Here is a 17,471-nt window from a genome sequence, read left to right on the forward strand (position 1 = left end):
TTGTATGCCTTTGAGATCGCAGGAATCACTTTTCAATATAAGAATCGAGTAGAGGCCAATACGGGCGAATGTGACTCCATGACTCACTTCGTACCATCATCCACGATCCCCCTTTCGTGGTTCAGAACCATATGGAGTTAGTAATCTCATGGATTATGAATGGGGTGTAAACTTCACGGGTCAATCGTTGTTGCCTTCGTTGTCCCTTATTCGTGGTTTCCTTTTATGATCCGTGAACGGTTTACAAGTTCCTTAAAAGCTTGTTGGCGGCTCCCTACTTTCCTTTTCCCTAATCGTATATGTCAATTCCCTCTTCCTATGAGTGCCAAGCATATTCACAACATGCTTTAACGTAGGTGCGCTTCGAACGACTCCTACACGGGAACTGTGTGCATTTTGGTGCGTTACAAAGGGGCAAGCAGCCTTGTGCGTGCTTCCTTGCACCTTGCAACCCGTAGCAAACGTTACTAGGCTTGGCCTAGCTAGTGCTACGTGGAGTGGTGCAGGAGCACGCACCAAGCCGCATTACCCAATGGGTGCTAGGCACCCTTGGCTAGCAATGGTACTCCTTAGCTAGTCTCGGTACGCGAACCACTTGGGTGTGGTTGGCTACATGTTTGCTTATTTTTCCGTTTTAATTATTATAATTATCTTTGGTTTTAATTATTTTAATTAAATTTTTGAGGATAGGCCTCGGTTTTGAGTGGCATTGGAAAAATTTTATTTTGGCAAAATTTTGGGTTTACCAGCTTAATTAATTGGATTAATTAAGATGGATGCAGAAGTTAGTGAAAGCTTCAATTTTAATTGCGCTAAACTCCTTAATCGGTTAAACAACTTTGACTAGTTTTAGTTAGGCGCGTTAATGAATTAACAACCTAAATTAGTTACTTGTTTACGCGTGTTTGTGCAATGTTACTTGTTTATTGTTGTAAAATGCATGGGCCATTCATAAATAGTGAATGGATGAATGGAATGCATATTCTCCCGTAGGTTTTATAAAAATGGCAACTAGTGGGGCTTGATTAGGATAGAAAATACGAATTGCGTATCGCTTGTATTGTTGTAAGTCTAAATACGGTCTGCGAATCATTGAGTATTTTTGTACCTTAATATTTAGATTAGTCCTAATCGTAGATACTAGTGTTTGCATAATTTTAGTTATGTCTTGAAGACGGAGGTTCTTGGAAGACGAACCCATGAAGTTGCAAAAGACGACCCTTGAAGACTCAAGGGGTCATTCTAGTTGCAAAATGCATCATTATATGTTAGATGCATGTTTAGGATTTTGAATGTTGTTATGATTAATTAAGTTCACTTAAATAAACCAATATAGAAACCCTAGGTCACTAAATTATTGAGTAAATTTGCCAATCCAAAAAAACACTTATCGACCTATTGAGAGAAGTGATGGGCTACGCGAAAGCGAGACATCACTATTACTCCCTAGGATATGTAACGCATACCGGGTATGCAAGTTGGTTTTGGTTATACTCAACTATATGAGTGATGGAGTCCTAACATGTCATGGAAAAGTGGATAAGTTGTTGAGAGAGCATTAGATGCGACGATTTATCCAACCAAGAGTGGCTTGGAGCCATCAGCGAAGAGTTGCTTACCTTAGAATATTGAGTGTTAAGACAAGCAAAAGCATTCTTAACTACTCATTGTTTCTTTGGATCTTGGAATTGACTTATTCTCTCCAAATGGGGACAATTTAATGTGTGAATAAGATGTTTAAATAAGTTTGATTAAAATGCATGATTTCAATGTTATTTAAGTATTATGAATGGTTTTTCATTTCAAATTCTTTCAATTGTATAATAATGTCTACAAATAACTCAAACAACCAATTCTCGCTACGCTTAATTCTTGACAAGGAGAAGTTGAGTGAGCCAAATTTTCTTGATTGGAAAGGTACTTGCGTATAATTCTCATGCAAGAGAAAAAGGAATATTTCCTTGATGAGGAAATGCCCAAGAATCCCAATGAGGAGGTGACTCAGGCTTCCCTAAACCGATGGCGAATTGCAAATCGGGATGTCAAATGCGTCATGTTGGACACAATATCTTCTGAGCTTCAAAAGACTTTCTTTGAGAAGGAGACATATTTTGATACCATTTCTGAGCTGCAGAACATGTTCCAAGAGCAGACCTAAACTGAAAGGTTTAAAACCCACAGGTAGATCCTTGAGAGCAAGCTCAAGAAAGGATAGCCAGTTAGGCCACATGTACTCAAAATGGTAAGATTATTTGAGAACATGGGAAGTCTTGACGCGGGGTATTCAACCGAGATGGCAATTGACATCATTCTCCACTCGCCGCACAAAGGCTATGATCAGTTCAAGATAAACTATAACATGAACATCATGGAGAAAACCCTCACCGAGCTTCGTGGTATTTTGACGCAAGCCGAGCAAACACTCAAGGATGAGGGGAAGCATGATATGTTCATGATAAAAAAAGGGCAAGCCATTCAAATTCTCGGGCAAGAAGAAGAAAGGCTTTATAGGGAAGGGTAAGAAGAAGACCTTTCCGCCTAAGTCAAAGGCAACCAAGGATAACTAGGAGAAGAGGGTAGCATCTTCTAAATCTGATTCTGAATGCTTCTATTACAAGAAGAAGGGACATTTGAAGAGAGATTGCCTCAAATTCAAGGAAGATAAGAAGAACGAAACCGTTGCTTCTGGATCAGGTATATTCGTTATAAACTTAAACTTAACTAGCTCAACATAATGGGTATTGGACACCGGATGTGGCTCACACCTTTGTTCCAATTTTCAGGGACTAAGGAACATTATGAAGCTAGCGAAGGGAGAGGTTGAACTGCGAGTCGGCAATGGAGTAAGAATCGCAGTCGTATCCATAGGAACTCTCAGTTTGTCTTTGACCTTGGGGCTAGTTTTGGAACTTGAAAACTGTTTTTATGTTCCTGTAGGAAATATTTCAAGCATTACCCCAAACTTGAACCCCACTGTGATCATACACTTAAGCATGGTGGAGTCCAAAGGGAAGGAAGCTAGAGCAAAAGAGTCGCCAACAAGTTTTAGGAACTTGTAAACCGTTCACAGGGTGAAGTTTACACCCCTTAACAATCCAGGAGATCGTTAACTCCAATAGGTCAGGAACCATGACTGGTAGTTCGGGGATGAAGGTACAAATCCAACCTAAAAGAGATTGAACCTGCACTAATAATAGGCCTCTACATTATTTTGATCGTATTCATGTGCGCTTTCTGACTAACATGCAATCACTAGGTTTACCCTAAACCTGTTTATCTATGTTGGTTGAATATTAATGCACAAATAAAACTATTATTGGCGATAACTTGAATTATAATCATATTAACCCTAAACAAGATTATTAATTATCTTATTAAACGTTATTGAAAGTACAAATTCCCTTTAAACATGCATAAAAGGTGTGATCAAGCAATAACAATAAATATAATCAAGCAACATAATAATAATAAATAATAGTCAAAATTATAATCATCATAATAATTATAAAAATAATCATAATCATATCAACGCTAAAGTATAATAATAGCAAGATCCTAGTCATGATACTAACAAGATTAATAACAAACTCTAGCATGTCACTAAGCAATAAAAATCAAAGCTTTAACCCTAACATGAATATTAGGAAGAAAGTAGGAAGCATCACAATTGTCATATTTGATATTAGAAATCATAGTTATTACCCTAAACGTGATACTAGGAAGATCAAAACACCCTAAAATGACACTAGGAATCATAATAACAACCTAGACATGATTTCTATATCATAATAACAATGCAAACAATTAAAGCACTTACTTGGATGTCTCGTATCTCTTTCTAATAACAAAATACACATGTTATTAACTTCAAGGAAAATAATAAAACAAACAATTAAATTAAATAATTGAAATAGAGATTTGGGACCAAACCCTCAGAAATATCAAACTTTTCACGTCTAGGGCGAAGGCAACTTTGAATTATGCTAGGTGTGTCTAGTGCTAATGTATGAGGAATTGTGTTTGTAAAAAGCTAGGCTTAGAAAGAGAGAGAGAATCAATAATTTCTTGATGAGAGTTGGTGATTGAAAAAGGGGAGATATGACCTCTATTTATAGAGAAAAAAAGAGGATCGAAGAATAAGAAAATAATCCGAATTCGAATCGAAATAAAACTCGATGGACGATACATCAGTTTTTGCGGATTTTGTTTTTATCATATCTTTTGATCCAGAAGTCCAAATAAGGCATATGATATGTCTTTGGAAATCTCTTGAAGTCTACTTTACAAAACAATTACAATCAGATTAAAATATTTTGTAGATAAAAAGATATGGCCGAAATAGTGGAACGGTGTCAGTTTTGGATAGAGTTTTGTATCTCATTCATATCTTTTTCGTTATAGCTTGAAATTAATATTATAATATATCATTGGAAAGATAATTTCAAGATCTATCCAACCATATAAAATTTGGATAAAGATTATGAGGCACGAAAATTATATCTGACTGTCTTTTATAACTTTAAATTCGAATATAATTAGGATTTAAGAAAAAAGGAAAGTTTTAAAAAAAGGAAAGTTTTTATTTAACTCAAATTCTTTAATCTTATCTTTTCAAAAAGGATAATTAAGATCTTTTAGCAACTTATAGAATCTTCTAATTAATCCTAATTAGTTTAGGAATAGGATTAGACCTTTGGACCCTCCACATGATCATTGGGTCGTAGGTAAGATCTGGTTCGAGCCCAGTTTAGTATTTTGGCCACAACTTCCTCATTATTCATCGGAATTGGGCTTATAATATATCGTTGGAAAGGTCTTTTCAAGCCCCATCCAACTACACCATTATTGGACCCTTATACTGGACCAAACTCAACTGGAATGCACGTCTTTCATAAAAGGTAAGAAAAGAAATATTTTTAAAAACAGATAGAAGAGATATTTTAATAAAAACATCCTCATCACTAGACTTTTCACACTTTCGCTTCATTCGATAATCAAATGACATGAAAGGTATTCATCACTGGATTTGGTTTTGGGGAGACATAAATGGGTGTCTACAGAAGCCCCCACTTTAACTGAGGTTGGAGAAACGCAAGTTTTGAAAACAAAAGTCAAAGTATCGATAGGGATGGAGAATGATTCAGAACGTTCTGCGATTCTAAATCACTCTTGTAACGCCGATATCTGCAAACTAGCGATAGTTAAAACATATAAGAGAGTTAAGAAACGCGTATTTTGCACCGTCGAGCACACGTCTCTGAAAGTAATCGATTTGTTGTTGTTGTTGATGTTATGACAACCTTTTACAATCTATAGGACGTCATCCTGCTGTTTTGATGTTCACTCGTCTCTAAATAATAGAGCTTTTTTGGATATGTCCACACGTCTCTGAATAAAGATCTTCTTTTCCTTGAATCATAGCGACAACCTTCCCAATCATAGCAAAAGTCTCCGAAGACCGCCTCATCACGAACCGCCCTTCTCAAATCTCGGTGACAACCTCCACAATCTTAGCGAATGTCGTCGAAGACCGCCCATCTCGTGCTATCTTCTCAAATCTTGGTGACAACCTCCACAATCTTAGCAAATGCTGTCGAAGACCACCCATCTCGTGATATCTTCTCAATTCTTGGTGACAACCTCCACAATCTTAGCGAATGCTGTCGAAGACCGCCCATCTCGTGCTATCTTCTCAAATCTTGGTGACAACCTCCACAATCTCAGCGAATGTCGTCGAAAATAACTTTACTTGAAGTCATCCACAGTTGTTGCGATAATATTCCGAAGAAAATCACCGAAGACCAATGCTTGTCGATCTTTAAAGCTCGCTTAAACTTGCTTTAGCCAGTGCGTCGGCGCTTCTGCTACTTGTAAACCAGTATGTCGGTACTTTGAATTGTGAACCTGTATGTCGGTGTTGTGAACCATTACGTCGGTGCTTCTGAACCAGTATGTCGATGCCTTTGTGATGAGCCAATGTTTAAGCTCTTTAAGCTAAGTGAGACGATCTTTCGTCAGGTTGATCACTTATTTGCGGTTGTAATTAAACCGACTACTTAATCATGTCAAAATGCTTATAGGGGCTAACTGGCGTACCAAGGAACCCAAAATTGTTGTACGAGGTTGAAATAACCGTCCTTAGAGGCTTCGAGCTCTGTCGCTGCTGAAATATCTCTGGCTAAGAATTGGCTCTGTCGCCAGACGCTGGGATCTAGCGCCAGGCGTTGAAACCTGCTGCCAGGCTCTGGATGTCGTTGTCTGGCGCTGGAGTTGGGTCTTCTCTATTCTGCTCTTACTGCCGATGTTGCTTGATTTTGCTTCGAACTTTAAACTTGGTCATTTCCCTTCAACCAAATCTGCTCAAATCTTTTGTAAATTAAAGCTCTTCATCTCTAATTTACTAATCCATGTAATTTTGCTCAAACTCCTCTCATCTTGGAAGAATCTCATGTGGTCATATTCGCGATTTTTTTGAAAAAATCAGGGAATGTTCTTGCTTGCTGGGATGTACCTGCATTTATATCTTTGACTATAGGACTTTGTTCATGTAATTAGGGTTGACCTAAGACTTAGTGTTGCTTGACTCATTGACTTGACATGACTCAAGGTATAGACTTGACTCAATGATGACTCACTCGAGGTGAATTGACACGTGTGAATCATGACCCGTGTGTGCATAGTGTTGACTCAATGTGATAACACAACATGACTCAATGTGTACATGACTCGTGTGTGCATTGTAATGTGATCGTGCGACTCAAAAATGCAAAAAAGCAAAAATTTTCCGTCATTTTTGTGGAGGGTACCGATTTTCTCCCGAAAAAGAAAGACGCAAAAAAGAATCAAAGTTTTTGAAGGTGCATGTTTGAATGAGCTTAGTCAAATGTTGTTTGATACTATCTCTCAAAGTTCAAGGATTAATTCATCCTAGGCTATCTCAATTGATGACTCTATGATGAAAGTATTTGGGTAACTTAGGCACAGAGGCTAAGCACTTCGTACTTTGTTATGCAATAATGATTGATGATGATATGACAAGGCATGCTTCAGCTTTGTGTTAAGACTTCATGACAAAGGGTTCCTAAGGGAAGTATATTTGGTCATGTATCTGTGATGTGTGTGAAAGTGACACTAAAATTAGGCCGCAAAAGTTAAGTGTGTGGAAAGATATTATTTTTAGAAGAGTCAAATAATGGTGACTCTTAGGCTAGGTACGCTAATGATATATGGATCAAGCCCCCTAGTTTAGCTCTAAATGAATAGGGATGAGCACAGGGGATCCCTTGATATGATCATGGTGTGAGTGAATGTGAATATGAATGCATGTTATTACGGCCGCACCTCGATCTGAGGTTGCCTACGTATCCGTTAGGAATCAGGTCGAACGTAGCTCTAGCCGAACCTCGCACAAGTGTGTGTATACTTCAAAAAGGTGTTTTTAAGGTTTGTAACGTGGTTAGGCTAAAGGTTGAAGAAGAAGGGGAATAAAAGGCTCAAGACCCTAGATAAGCCCCCAAGGTGTGCAACTTTGCTTTTGAATCTTTATATTTTTATGCTTGAGGCTTTTAACTCTTTTTTAGCTCTCTTTTCTCTTTTGCTTTAGCATCTATTTTATTTTTATAAGTGTGGGCAATCCCGATCATGCGGTCTATCACTCACTTGGCATTCATGTTTCTCAGGCACGGTACCGAGCACTCGATAAGAGATGCAATTTGAGACGTTTTCATATCAAAGATATTTTCATATCAAAGACATTGGAACACTTGCTCGCTCTTTTGTACACTTTTATTTATTTTTTTGCTTATTTTTTTGCTATTTCAATCTTTTAAAGTCACTCAAGCTTTTTATGAAATTGAAAATTGCATAAGTTGCACACCATCCCATCCCAAGGTTAGGTAGATATGGGTTGAAAAATGAAAGGCCTATCGTTAGACGAGGCTCAAAGTGGTTTATCAAAAAAGGATTGCATATTTGAAGGGTGAAAGGTGATATGATGTGGCTACAAGGGGTGCCTCAGATCATTGGTATACCTTGTGTTTAGTTTGACATGGATTTTTTTTTACTTTAATGCAATGCAATGCAATGATCGTATGCAAGGAAATAAATACTCATTTTATTAAAAGAGAAAAAGAAATAATCTAAAAAATTAATCTAAGAGAAAAGAAAGGTGCCTATGCTAGACTTATTGGGGAAAGGGTAAATAAAAGAAACAGGAAAAGAGGAGGTTAAGAAATCTCGTCGTTGAAGCTCGTCTCTTATCTTGTGTCGTTTGCGTTATCATCACTCGCTCTTCTTACTAGCTGGAGGCATGGGAAGCTTATTATTGTCGATCAAATGTTGGATAGCCTCCTTTAGCGTCCAAAAGCTCTCAGTAGCATGACCCCTACCTTGATGGTATTTGCAGTGTTCATCTGGATTCCAACTAGGCAATCTCTTTTCAGGTGCGGGATCTTGAATAGGTCCAATGGGAGTAATGAATCCAACTAGGCAATCTCTTTTCATCTGCGTTAATTGTCCGGATGCACCGCGTGGAAGCCTAACTGTGAAGGGTTGGCGCGAGTGGATGGGACACAGCGAGTTAAGAACTCGCTTCCATGGTTTGGTGAATTCAACATTCTCGGATGTACCCTTTGTTACACAGAGCGTTCAATCAGGTAGATGGAGCATAAATTCCCAGAGGGTTATGTCCATATGTAGAACACATATGGGTTTCAGAAAAGTGAGAAAAACTCAATCAGGAAGTAGGATCGAGCAAACAGTGCTAAAAACTGGTCAAAATTAGAACGCATATTTGTGGCTCGGTATTGGAAGAACTTGGGCTAGCAAACAGAGGTCGGCGCCAAGATTTGGATTTGGCACCTAGCGACAGGAGCTGTCGCCTGGAGCCAGAGTCAAATCAGTGGTGCTAGACTCTGATTTCTGACGCTAGTTCCTACATGCCTCAGTAGCTTTTTGTGCTCGATAAAATTTTCCAGTTTCGCGCAGCATTTTTTCGATCCTAGTTGTGAAAGATATTCCTCAAATTTCCTACGTGTAAAAATCCTTTATTTTAACTCATTACGGATGGTCTTTCCAATGAGATCTTTTTTATGCATATGACAATAATGTTAATCAAAATTACGCACATGAAATACTTAGAACTTTTCGAGTCTCATCCACTCATTCTATCATTGCCAAATTAAATTTCAGGAATTAAAATAGAAATCCTCCCCAATGGAGTCGACAAAAACTGTAGGGAGTATTTCAAGCATTACCCCAAACTTGAACCCCACTGTTATCATACACTTAAGCATGGTGGCGTCCAAAGGGAAGGAAGCTATAGCAAAAGAGTCGCCAACAAGTTTTAGGAACTTGTAAACAGTTCACATGGTGAAGGTTACACCCCTTAACGATCCAGGAGATCGTTAACTCCAATAGGTTTGGAACCATGACTGGTAGTTTGCGGATGAAGGTACAAATCCAATCTAAAAGAGATTGAACATGCCCTAATAATAGGCCTCTACTTTATTCTGATCGTATTCATGTGCGCTTTCTGACTAACATGCAATCACTAGGTTTACCCTAAACCTGTTTATCTATGTTGGTTGAATATTAATGCTCAAATAAAACTATTATTGGCGATCACTTGAATTATAATCATATTAACCCTAAACAAGATTATTAATATCTTATTAAAGTGATTGCAAGTACAAATTCCCTTTAAACATGCATAAAAGGTGTGATCAAGCAATAACAATAAATATAATCAAGCAACATAATAATAATAAATAATATTTAAAATTATAATCATCATAATAATTATAAAAATAATCATAATCACATCAACGCTAAAGCATAATAATAGCAAGATCCTAGTCATGATACTAACAAGATTTATAACAAACCCTAGCATGTCACTAAGCAATAAAAATCAAAGCTTTAACCCTAACATGAATATTAGGAAGAAAATAGGAAGCATCACAATTGTCATATTTGATATTAGAAATCATAGTTATTACCCTAAACATGATACTAGGAAGATCAAAACACCCTAACATGACACTAGGAATCATAATAACAACCTAGACATGATTTCTATATCATAATAACAATGGAAACAATTAAAGCACTTACTTGGATGCCTCGTATCTCTTTCTAATAACAAAATACACACGTTATTAACTTCAAGCAAAATAATAAAAAAAAAATTAAATTAAATAATTGAAATAGAGATTTGGGACCAAACCCTCAGAAATATCAAACCTTTCACGTCTAGGGCGAAGGCAACTTCGAATTATGCTAGGTGTGTCTAGTGCTAATGTATGAGGAATTGTGTTTGTAAAAAGCTAGGCTCAGAAAGAGAGAGAGAATCAAGAATTTCTTGATGAGAGTTGGTGATTGAAAAAGGGGAGATATGACCTCTATTTATAGAGAAAAAAAGAGGGTTGAAGAATAAGAAAAGAATCCGAATTCGAATCGAAATAAAACTCGATGGACAGCAGTTTTTGCGGATTTTGTTTTATCATATCTTTTGATGCAGAAGTTCAAATAAGGCATATGATATGTCGCTGGAAAGCTCTTGAAGTCTACTTTTCAAAACAATTGAAATCAGATTAAAATATTTTGTAGATAAAAAGATATGGCCGAAATAGTGGAACGGTGTTAGTTTTGGATAGAGTTTTGTATCTCATTCATATCTTTTTCGTTATAGCTTGGAATTAATATTATAATATATCATTGGAAAGATAATTCAAGATCTATCCAACCATATAAAATTTGGATAAATATTATGAGGCACGAAAATTATATCTGATTGTCTTTGATAACTTTAAATTCAAATAGAATTAGGATTTAAGAAAAAGGAAAGTTTTAAAAAAGGAAAGTTTTTATTTAACTCAAATTCTTTAATCTATCTTTTCAAAAAGGATAATTAAGATCTTTTAGAAACTTATAGAATCTTCTAATTAATCCTAATTAGTTTAGGAATAGGATTAGACCTTTTGACCCTCCACATGATCATTGGCCTGTAGGTAAGATCTGGTTCGAGCCCAGTTTAGTATTTTGGCCACAACTTCCTCATTATTCATCGGAATTGGGCTTATAATATATCGTTGGACAGGTCTTTTCAAGCCCCATCCAACTACACCATTATTAGACCCTTATCATGGACCAAACTAAAATGGAATGCACGTTTTTCATAAAAGGTAAGAAAAGAAATATTTTCAAAAACAGAAAGAAGAGATATTTTAATAAAAACATCCACATCACTAGACTTTTCACAATTTCGCTTCATTCGATAATCAAATGACATGAAAGGTATTCATCACTGGGTTTGGTTTTGGGGAGACACAAATGGGTGTCTACAGTTCCCAACATTACCAAAAACATTATTTCAATTTCGGCATCGGACGCAAAAGGTTTTAAGTTTCGAGTAAAGGACAGTCAATGTTCGTTTTATCTCGATGTTGTTTTATATGGCATTGCACATTATGAAAATTGTTTTTATGTTCTATCTTTAGACAAACAAGTTTATAATGTAAAAAATACCACCAAGAAATCTAAGACCACGGACTCAATTCAAACATACTTGTGGCATTGTTGTCTTAGCCACTTTAACATCAAACGCATTAACAAACTAGTACAGGATGGTGTTCTTGACTCATTTGATTTAGAATCGTTTGAGAATTGCGAAGGATGTTTATTAGGCAAGATGATTAAGTAGCCATTCTCCAAATTGAGAGAAAGGGCAAGTGACTTGTTGGGCCTAATACACACTGATGTATGTGGACCAATGACCTTCACCACAAGAAACGGACATCGATATTTTTATCACCTTCACAGACGACCATAGTAGATATGTGTACCTTATGTCGCATAAATCTGAATCGTTAGAAAAGTTCAAAGAATTTTAGAGTTAAGTTGAAAATCAGCTTGATAAGAAAATCAAAGCCCTTCGATCGGATCGAGGTGGTAAATACTTGAGCCAAGATTTCGATGACCATCTGAAAGAAAAAGGTATACATTTAGAATTAACACCTCTAGGAAATCCACAATGGAACGAAGTATCCGAAATGAAAAATCGAACCTTGTTGGACATGGTACGATAACCAATGGGTCTTAGTGATATTCCTATCTCTTTACGGGGACACGCACTTTATTCTAACTTCGGCACTAACACATCCGATCTCTTATCTCCTAGGTTGTCTTTTTTAAAGATATGGGGATGCGAAACATACGTAAAGAAATTAATTTCTGACAAACTTCATCCTAAATCTGACAAGGTTTATTTTGTGGGCCACCCAAAAGAAACCAATTGACAAGAGGAAAATGTAGGTCGTTATCTACCCTTTCCTAGAGAATAACTAATTTGTAAACACTCGACCAACGTAATACGAGTATATGGTAAGTCAAGGGTTGAACCCAAAGGAATGAGTAGGTGCAAGCTATAGCCTATGTCAAGCTAGTTCGAAGAAGGTAGATTGTTATGGTTGGTAACTAAAGTATCAAAAAACTAGACAAATCGAGAAATTCAATATGCTAAACACTAGGGATATAGGTTCCACATGCAAGCTCAATGATTATGCTAATTGATAAATCACTAAATTGATTCAAACATCACAAAGGACAAACAATAGTTGCTATCAAAGGAATCCAAAAGCTATTTCCTATAAGCCAAGCTAGGGTTCACTATGAATGGCTAACAAGGAAAAATCACAATCAAATTCAATCAATTAAAGCCATTCTCAAATCAAGGGTTCATGTCATTGAAATTTTCAATGCAATGTAGATTAATCTTATAGGTTGATCACTCCTAGTTTAATTAATCACATGCACAACTATGTCAACCAATTTAATTGCAACAATTCAATCAAATTAGGATCATCAACAAGCAAAAATCATCAATCAAGCATGCATCCCCTTCTCCCTAGCAACTAATCTACTCAAAAATCATGGTGAAATTTAGAAGCAAAACAAAATTTATCACAATCATATTCATTTCAAGCTTAATCAAAAAGAAAATCAATCAATCAACAAATTCTAGAGCAAAGAATGTAATCCAAATCAAAATTCAAGAAACTAGAAGGAATTGCAATGAAAGTAAATCAAAGGAAGAATTCTTACAAATTTTCATTGAATTGAAGTAGAAATTCCAAGATCTAATTGAATTCTAAGATCAAATTCTAGTACAAATAAAAGTAAATCTTAAGCTTCTTTCTCTACTTTCTCTCTCTACTATTTCTGGAAAATCATCTCCCAAGTACAAAAATTAAGTCGTCCCAAAAAAAGAAAGTCAAAAGCTATAATAAAAAAAAACAAGCGAAGGTGGCTGAACAAGGTTGTGCTGCGCACCACCAAAGCCGCGCGCATGGCTGGGTCTGCGCGCACGCACCCACTATGTCACACGCGCGCACCCCTACTTGGTGCACGAGGCCTTGGCTCCTTAGATTGCTCGATCAAACTCGCGCTCCCGAGCATTTGAACATTGGTGCACTCGAGGTGATGCTCGTGAGAAGGGCAGCTCCTTTATCTTCCAAGCACTTGAACATCCCAAGCTAAAGTGTTGCATCCAAGGTCCTTGTGCTTGCAGAGCTAGCTTGAATTGCATGTTTGGATTCCCGAACTTCTCTCCATCAATATCCTTGAATGCACTCGATCTTCCTCCTTGATAATTAAATCCCGAGAAACTTGACACACCTACAAAACAAGTAAAAGAAACGAAGAAGCGAGAGAAATAGCCGAGAAATGAATAAAATAGAAAGAAAACCATTAAAAGCATGCATTTCTCTAAACTAACACACAAACACGCAAATCAAGCATTTTTCCCTAAAAGCACGACATAAAAGACTAAAAACGAGGATAAAACTATAGAGAAAACCTAGCCTAATAGTGTCATAAATGACACTCATCACCAAAGGGTATTACTTCTATAATAAATCCGAGAACAAAGTGTTTGTTGCTCGCGATGGTGTCTTTTTTTGGAGAAGGAACACCTTTCCAAAAATGACAAGTGGGAGGAAAATCGAACTCGATGAAGTTCGAGAGGTCGAGCAACAAAATCAGATTGGCAATCAAAGTGCTCAAACAACATCGGTTGACGCTGGTCCAAATGTGCAAAGTCAAACCAACAATGCAAATGCTCACTCCGTTACCCTGCGTACGTCTCAACCTGATAGGTATCTTGGTATTGTATTAATCGAGAATCAAAACATCCTGGTAATGGATGGAGACGAATCGGCAACCTACAAGCAAGCGATGGCGAGCGCCGACTCTGCTAAATGGAAAGAGGCCATGAAATCTGAAATGGATTCCATGTTTGAAAATCAAGTCTAGGACTTGGTTGACTTACCTGAGGGTTACACACCTATCCGATGTAAGTGGATTTTAAAATTGAAAACCGACAAGGTGGAAATGTATTCATTTACAAATCTAGATTGGCAATGAAAGGTTGCACGCAAATTAATGGTATTAATTACGATGAAACCTTTTCTCCGGTCGCAATGCTTAAATCCGTTCGGATCCTCCTAGTGATTGTTGCATATTACAACTATGAAATATGGCAGATGGACGTAAAACCGCCTTCCTCAATGGGATTTTGGAAGAAACAGTGTACATGACACAACCTGAAGGTTTTGTCAACCAAAACAATGTTGGGTAAGTGTGTAAGCTTAAAAATTCCATCTACGGACTAAAGCGAGCTAGCAGAAGTTGGAATCTACAATTCGATGAAGCCATCAGTAAGTTTGTTTTATCAAGAATCCAGATAAATTTTGTGTTTACAAGAAGGTTAGTGGGAGTGACCATCGCCTTCCTAGTCTTATATGTTGATGGCATATTGCTCATTGGAAACAACATTCCGATGTTAGATTTTGTAAAGACCTGGCCTGGAAAATGTTTTTAATGAAAGAATTAGAAGAGGCTCAGTACATGGTAGGCATCAATATCTATAAGGATAGTTTAGAAAGGATGATTGGATTGCGCCAGAGTACTTATATTTATTGTGCTGGCACGATTCAGGATTGAATTGAAGCATAACAAGCACGTTGAGGCAATGGGAATCAGGCACGTTGGAGATTGGTTTTGATTTCCCTGTTTAGTGTTTTAATTAATTTTGAACATTTTACACTAAGATGAACCATTTAGTCTTTGGAGTAATTTAAATTTCCTGCAGTTTTATAACTCCGTTTTCAATTTAATTGTGGTTTAGGATTAAATAATGAGTCCATTCGATTATGAGAATATTCAAAATAGGGTATCAAGACTTGTTTTGGATAAAGAAACACCTATTTAGTGAACATTGAATATTATTATCGAAAATTATCCCTAATCGAGGTCATTTAAATTATGGACGATTAATGACCGCTTGAGATTAGTGTGTAGTTTTATTTATTGTACCGTTTCTTTTGATACAAGGACATGGTTGTCATAAATCATTTGCACAGGCATTGGTTTAGAACCATACTAGATCGAACTATAAGAATACAATAAGAGGCTTAAAAATCATCATAAGTATACTTTTAATTATAGCTATCGAAACCTCTTTCCTTGACCATGAGTATTGTGAGTTCTCTTATTTGAGTACTAGTCCGTTTTGATGTTAGTCAATTGTCTACCGTAAAAGGGGATTATAACGGCAACACTTGGGCGGCTAGGTCCTCTCATTAAGAGAAACTACATTACAAGACTGGGAATGTCCCCCTAATAAAAATAGGGAAGATGTCTTTGTTTTTTACAAGGCCTCTCGAAGGGCGAGACTGTTAAAATGCATGGTCGTGCTCGGATGGATTTTAGAATTCATCTATTTATTGACAGTCAGACTCGGATATTGAGAAACACTTCTAGAAGTAATAATGATGACGAATAAATCTTACCTTATAGTTCATGAAGAGACGTAGGAAAAAGGCTATACACTAAAAGCGCACTTGTCCGGAAGGACGAGTGGGAGATTGATAGGAATGGTGTCCTACGAACAAGTGTATTATTCCGGTAGAGGGTTCGGAGCTATTGAAAAGCTATTTATTCAGTAAGCTTAAGTGATCGGAATGCCTAGGTAGAGGCCGCTTTCGATCGGTAATATTAATGCATAATTAATATTAGGAAAAATTGCTCCCATTAATCTGAACTTTGCCTCGTCCGCCGAAAATAATCCCAACTTTCGTTTATTATCTATTGCACCGAACTTTGGGGGGTATTAATTTTCGTTGCACCCAAATGACCTGCAACCGGTAAATCCAGTAAACATTTCTAATTTTTTTTTTGCACACGTGTCAACATGTAATTGGTTGAAAAAAATAGAAAAAAAAATAAAAAACATAATTAAAAAAAAAAAAAACCCAACAGCCACTCTCCTTAGACAACCCAATTCCACCTCCGCCACCACCCGTGCCCCCACCTCCGACAACCCTACCCAGGTCGCCGGTACCCCTGCCCACCAAAACCGGCGAAACCCTTCCTTCCCTCTCCCCGAAAACCACCCCAGCTCCGCCCTACAGCTCTTACAACATCAGATTCGCGCCGAGCAACCCCCGCAACCACCATCGCCACTACAGTCCGAATTCCCACACCCCCAGGCACCAAAAACCTCCTCTAACACACCCCCAGCCACCGAAAACCTCCTCTAATACACCCCCAGCCAACGAAAACCTCCTTCTAACACCACCCCAGCCACCGAAAACCTCCTTCGACACACCCTAGCCACCGAACTACTCCCCTCCTTTCCCCACTCAAAACCCGCATCCACCATCATATTTTTAGGGTCGAATTGCGAGATCGGGAAGGGAAGGGGTGGCTGGGCGGTTTCCGGTAGCGGGGGAGGGGTTTTTGGGAAGGGGCTGTTTTTCCGGCGGGGTAGGGGGTGGGGGTGTGGTGTTTTCCGGGATAGGGTGGGGGCTGGGTATTTTTCCTTTTTTTCATTTTAATTTTTTTTTGGACCTATCACGTGTTAACACGTGTCTAGGTAACCTGCTACATCAGGTTAGATGACCTGTTGGGTGCAACGAAAATTAATACCCCCCAAAGTTCGTTGCAATAGATAATAAACGAAAGTTGGGATTATTTTCGGCGGACGAGGCAAAGTTCAGATTAATGGGAGCAATTTTTCCTTAATATTACAGCTTAATCTTGACTGAACCCTTCGGGTACACCCAAGAACCTAATGATCTGACACGACAAATTAATTCGGAATGAATTAATGATTCGTTCGAGTAATAAATATTTAGACTTCGAAAATCGAGCTAGGAGCGTCAAAATCGAGCATTGCAAGTAGAGTCGAATTAATAAAAGACGAGACGGTAAAATTATAATTAATTGACAATTACCAAAATACCCCTAGCATCGGAATGCCCTGAGCAAACCGAGTGCTAGGGGCAAAATGTGCTAAGAGCACATGACTAGCATGCACCAAGCCACGCACATAGCAGCAGCAGCCCGCATATGCGTGCGTGGCTTGCAGCGTATATGTGCAGGGCAGGTGTGCAAGGGCATTACTGCTGACG

This window comes from Chenopodium album, chromosome 3, assembly GCF_948465745.1.
Source record: "Chenopodium album chromosome 3, dcCheAlbu1.1, whole genome shotgun sequence".
NCBI lineage: Eukaryota > Viridiplantae > Streptophyta > Magnoliopsida > Caryophyllales > Amaranthaceae > Chenopodium > Chenopodium album.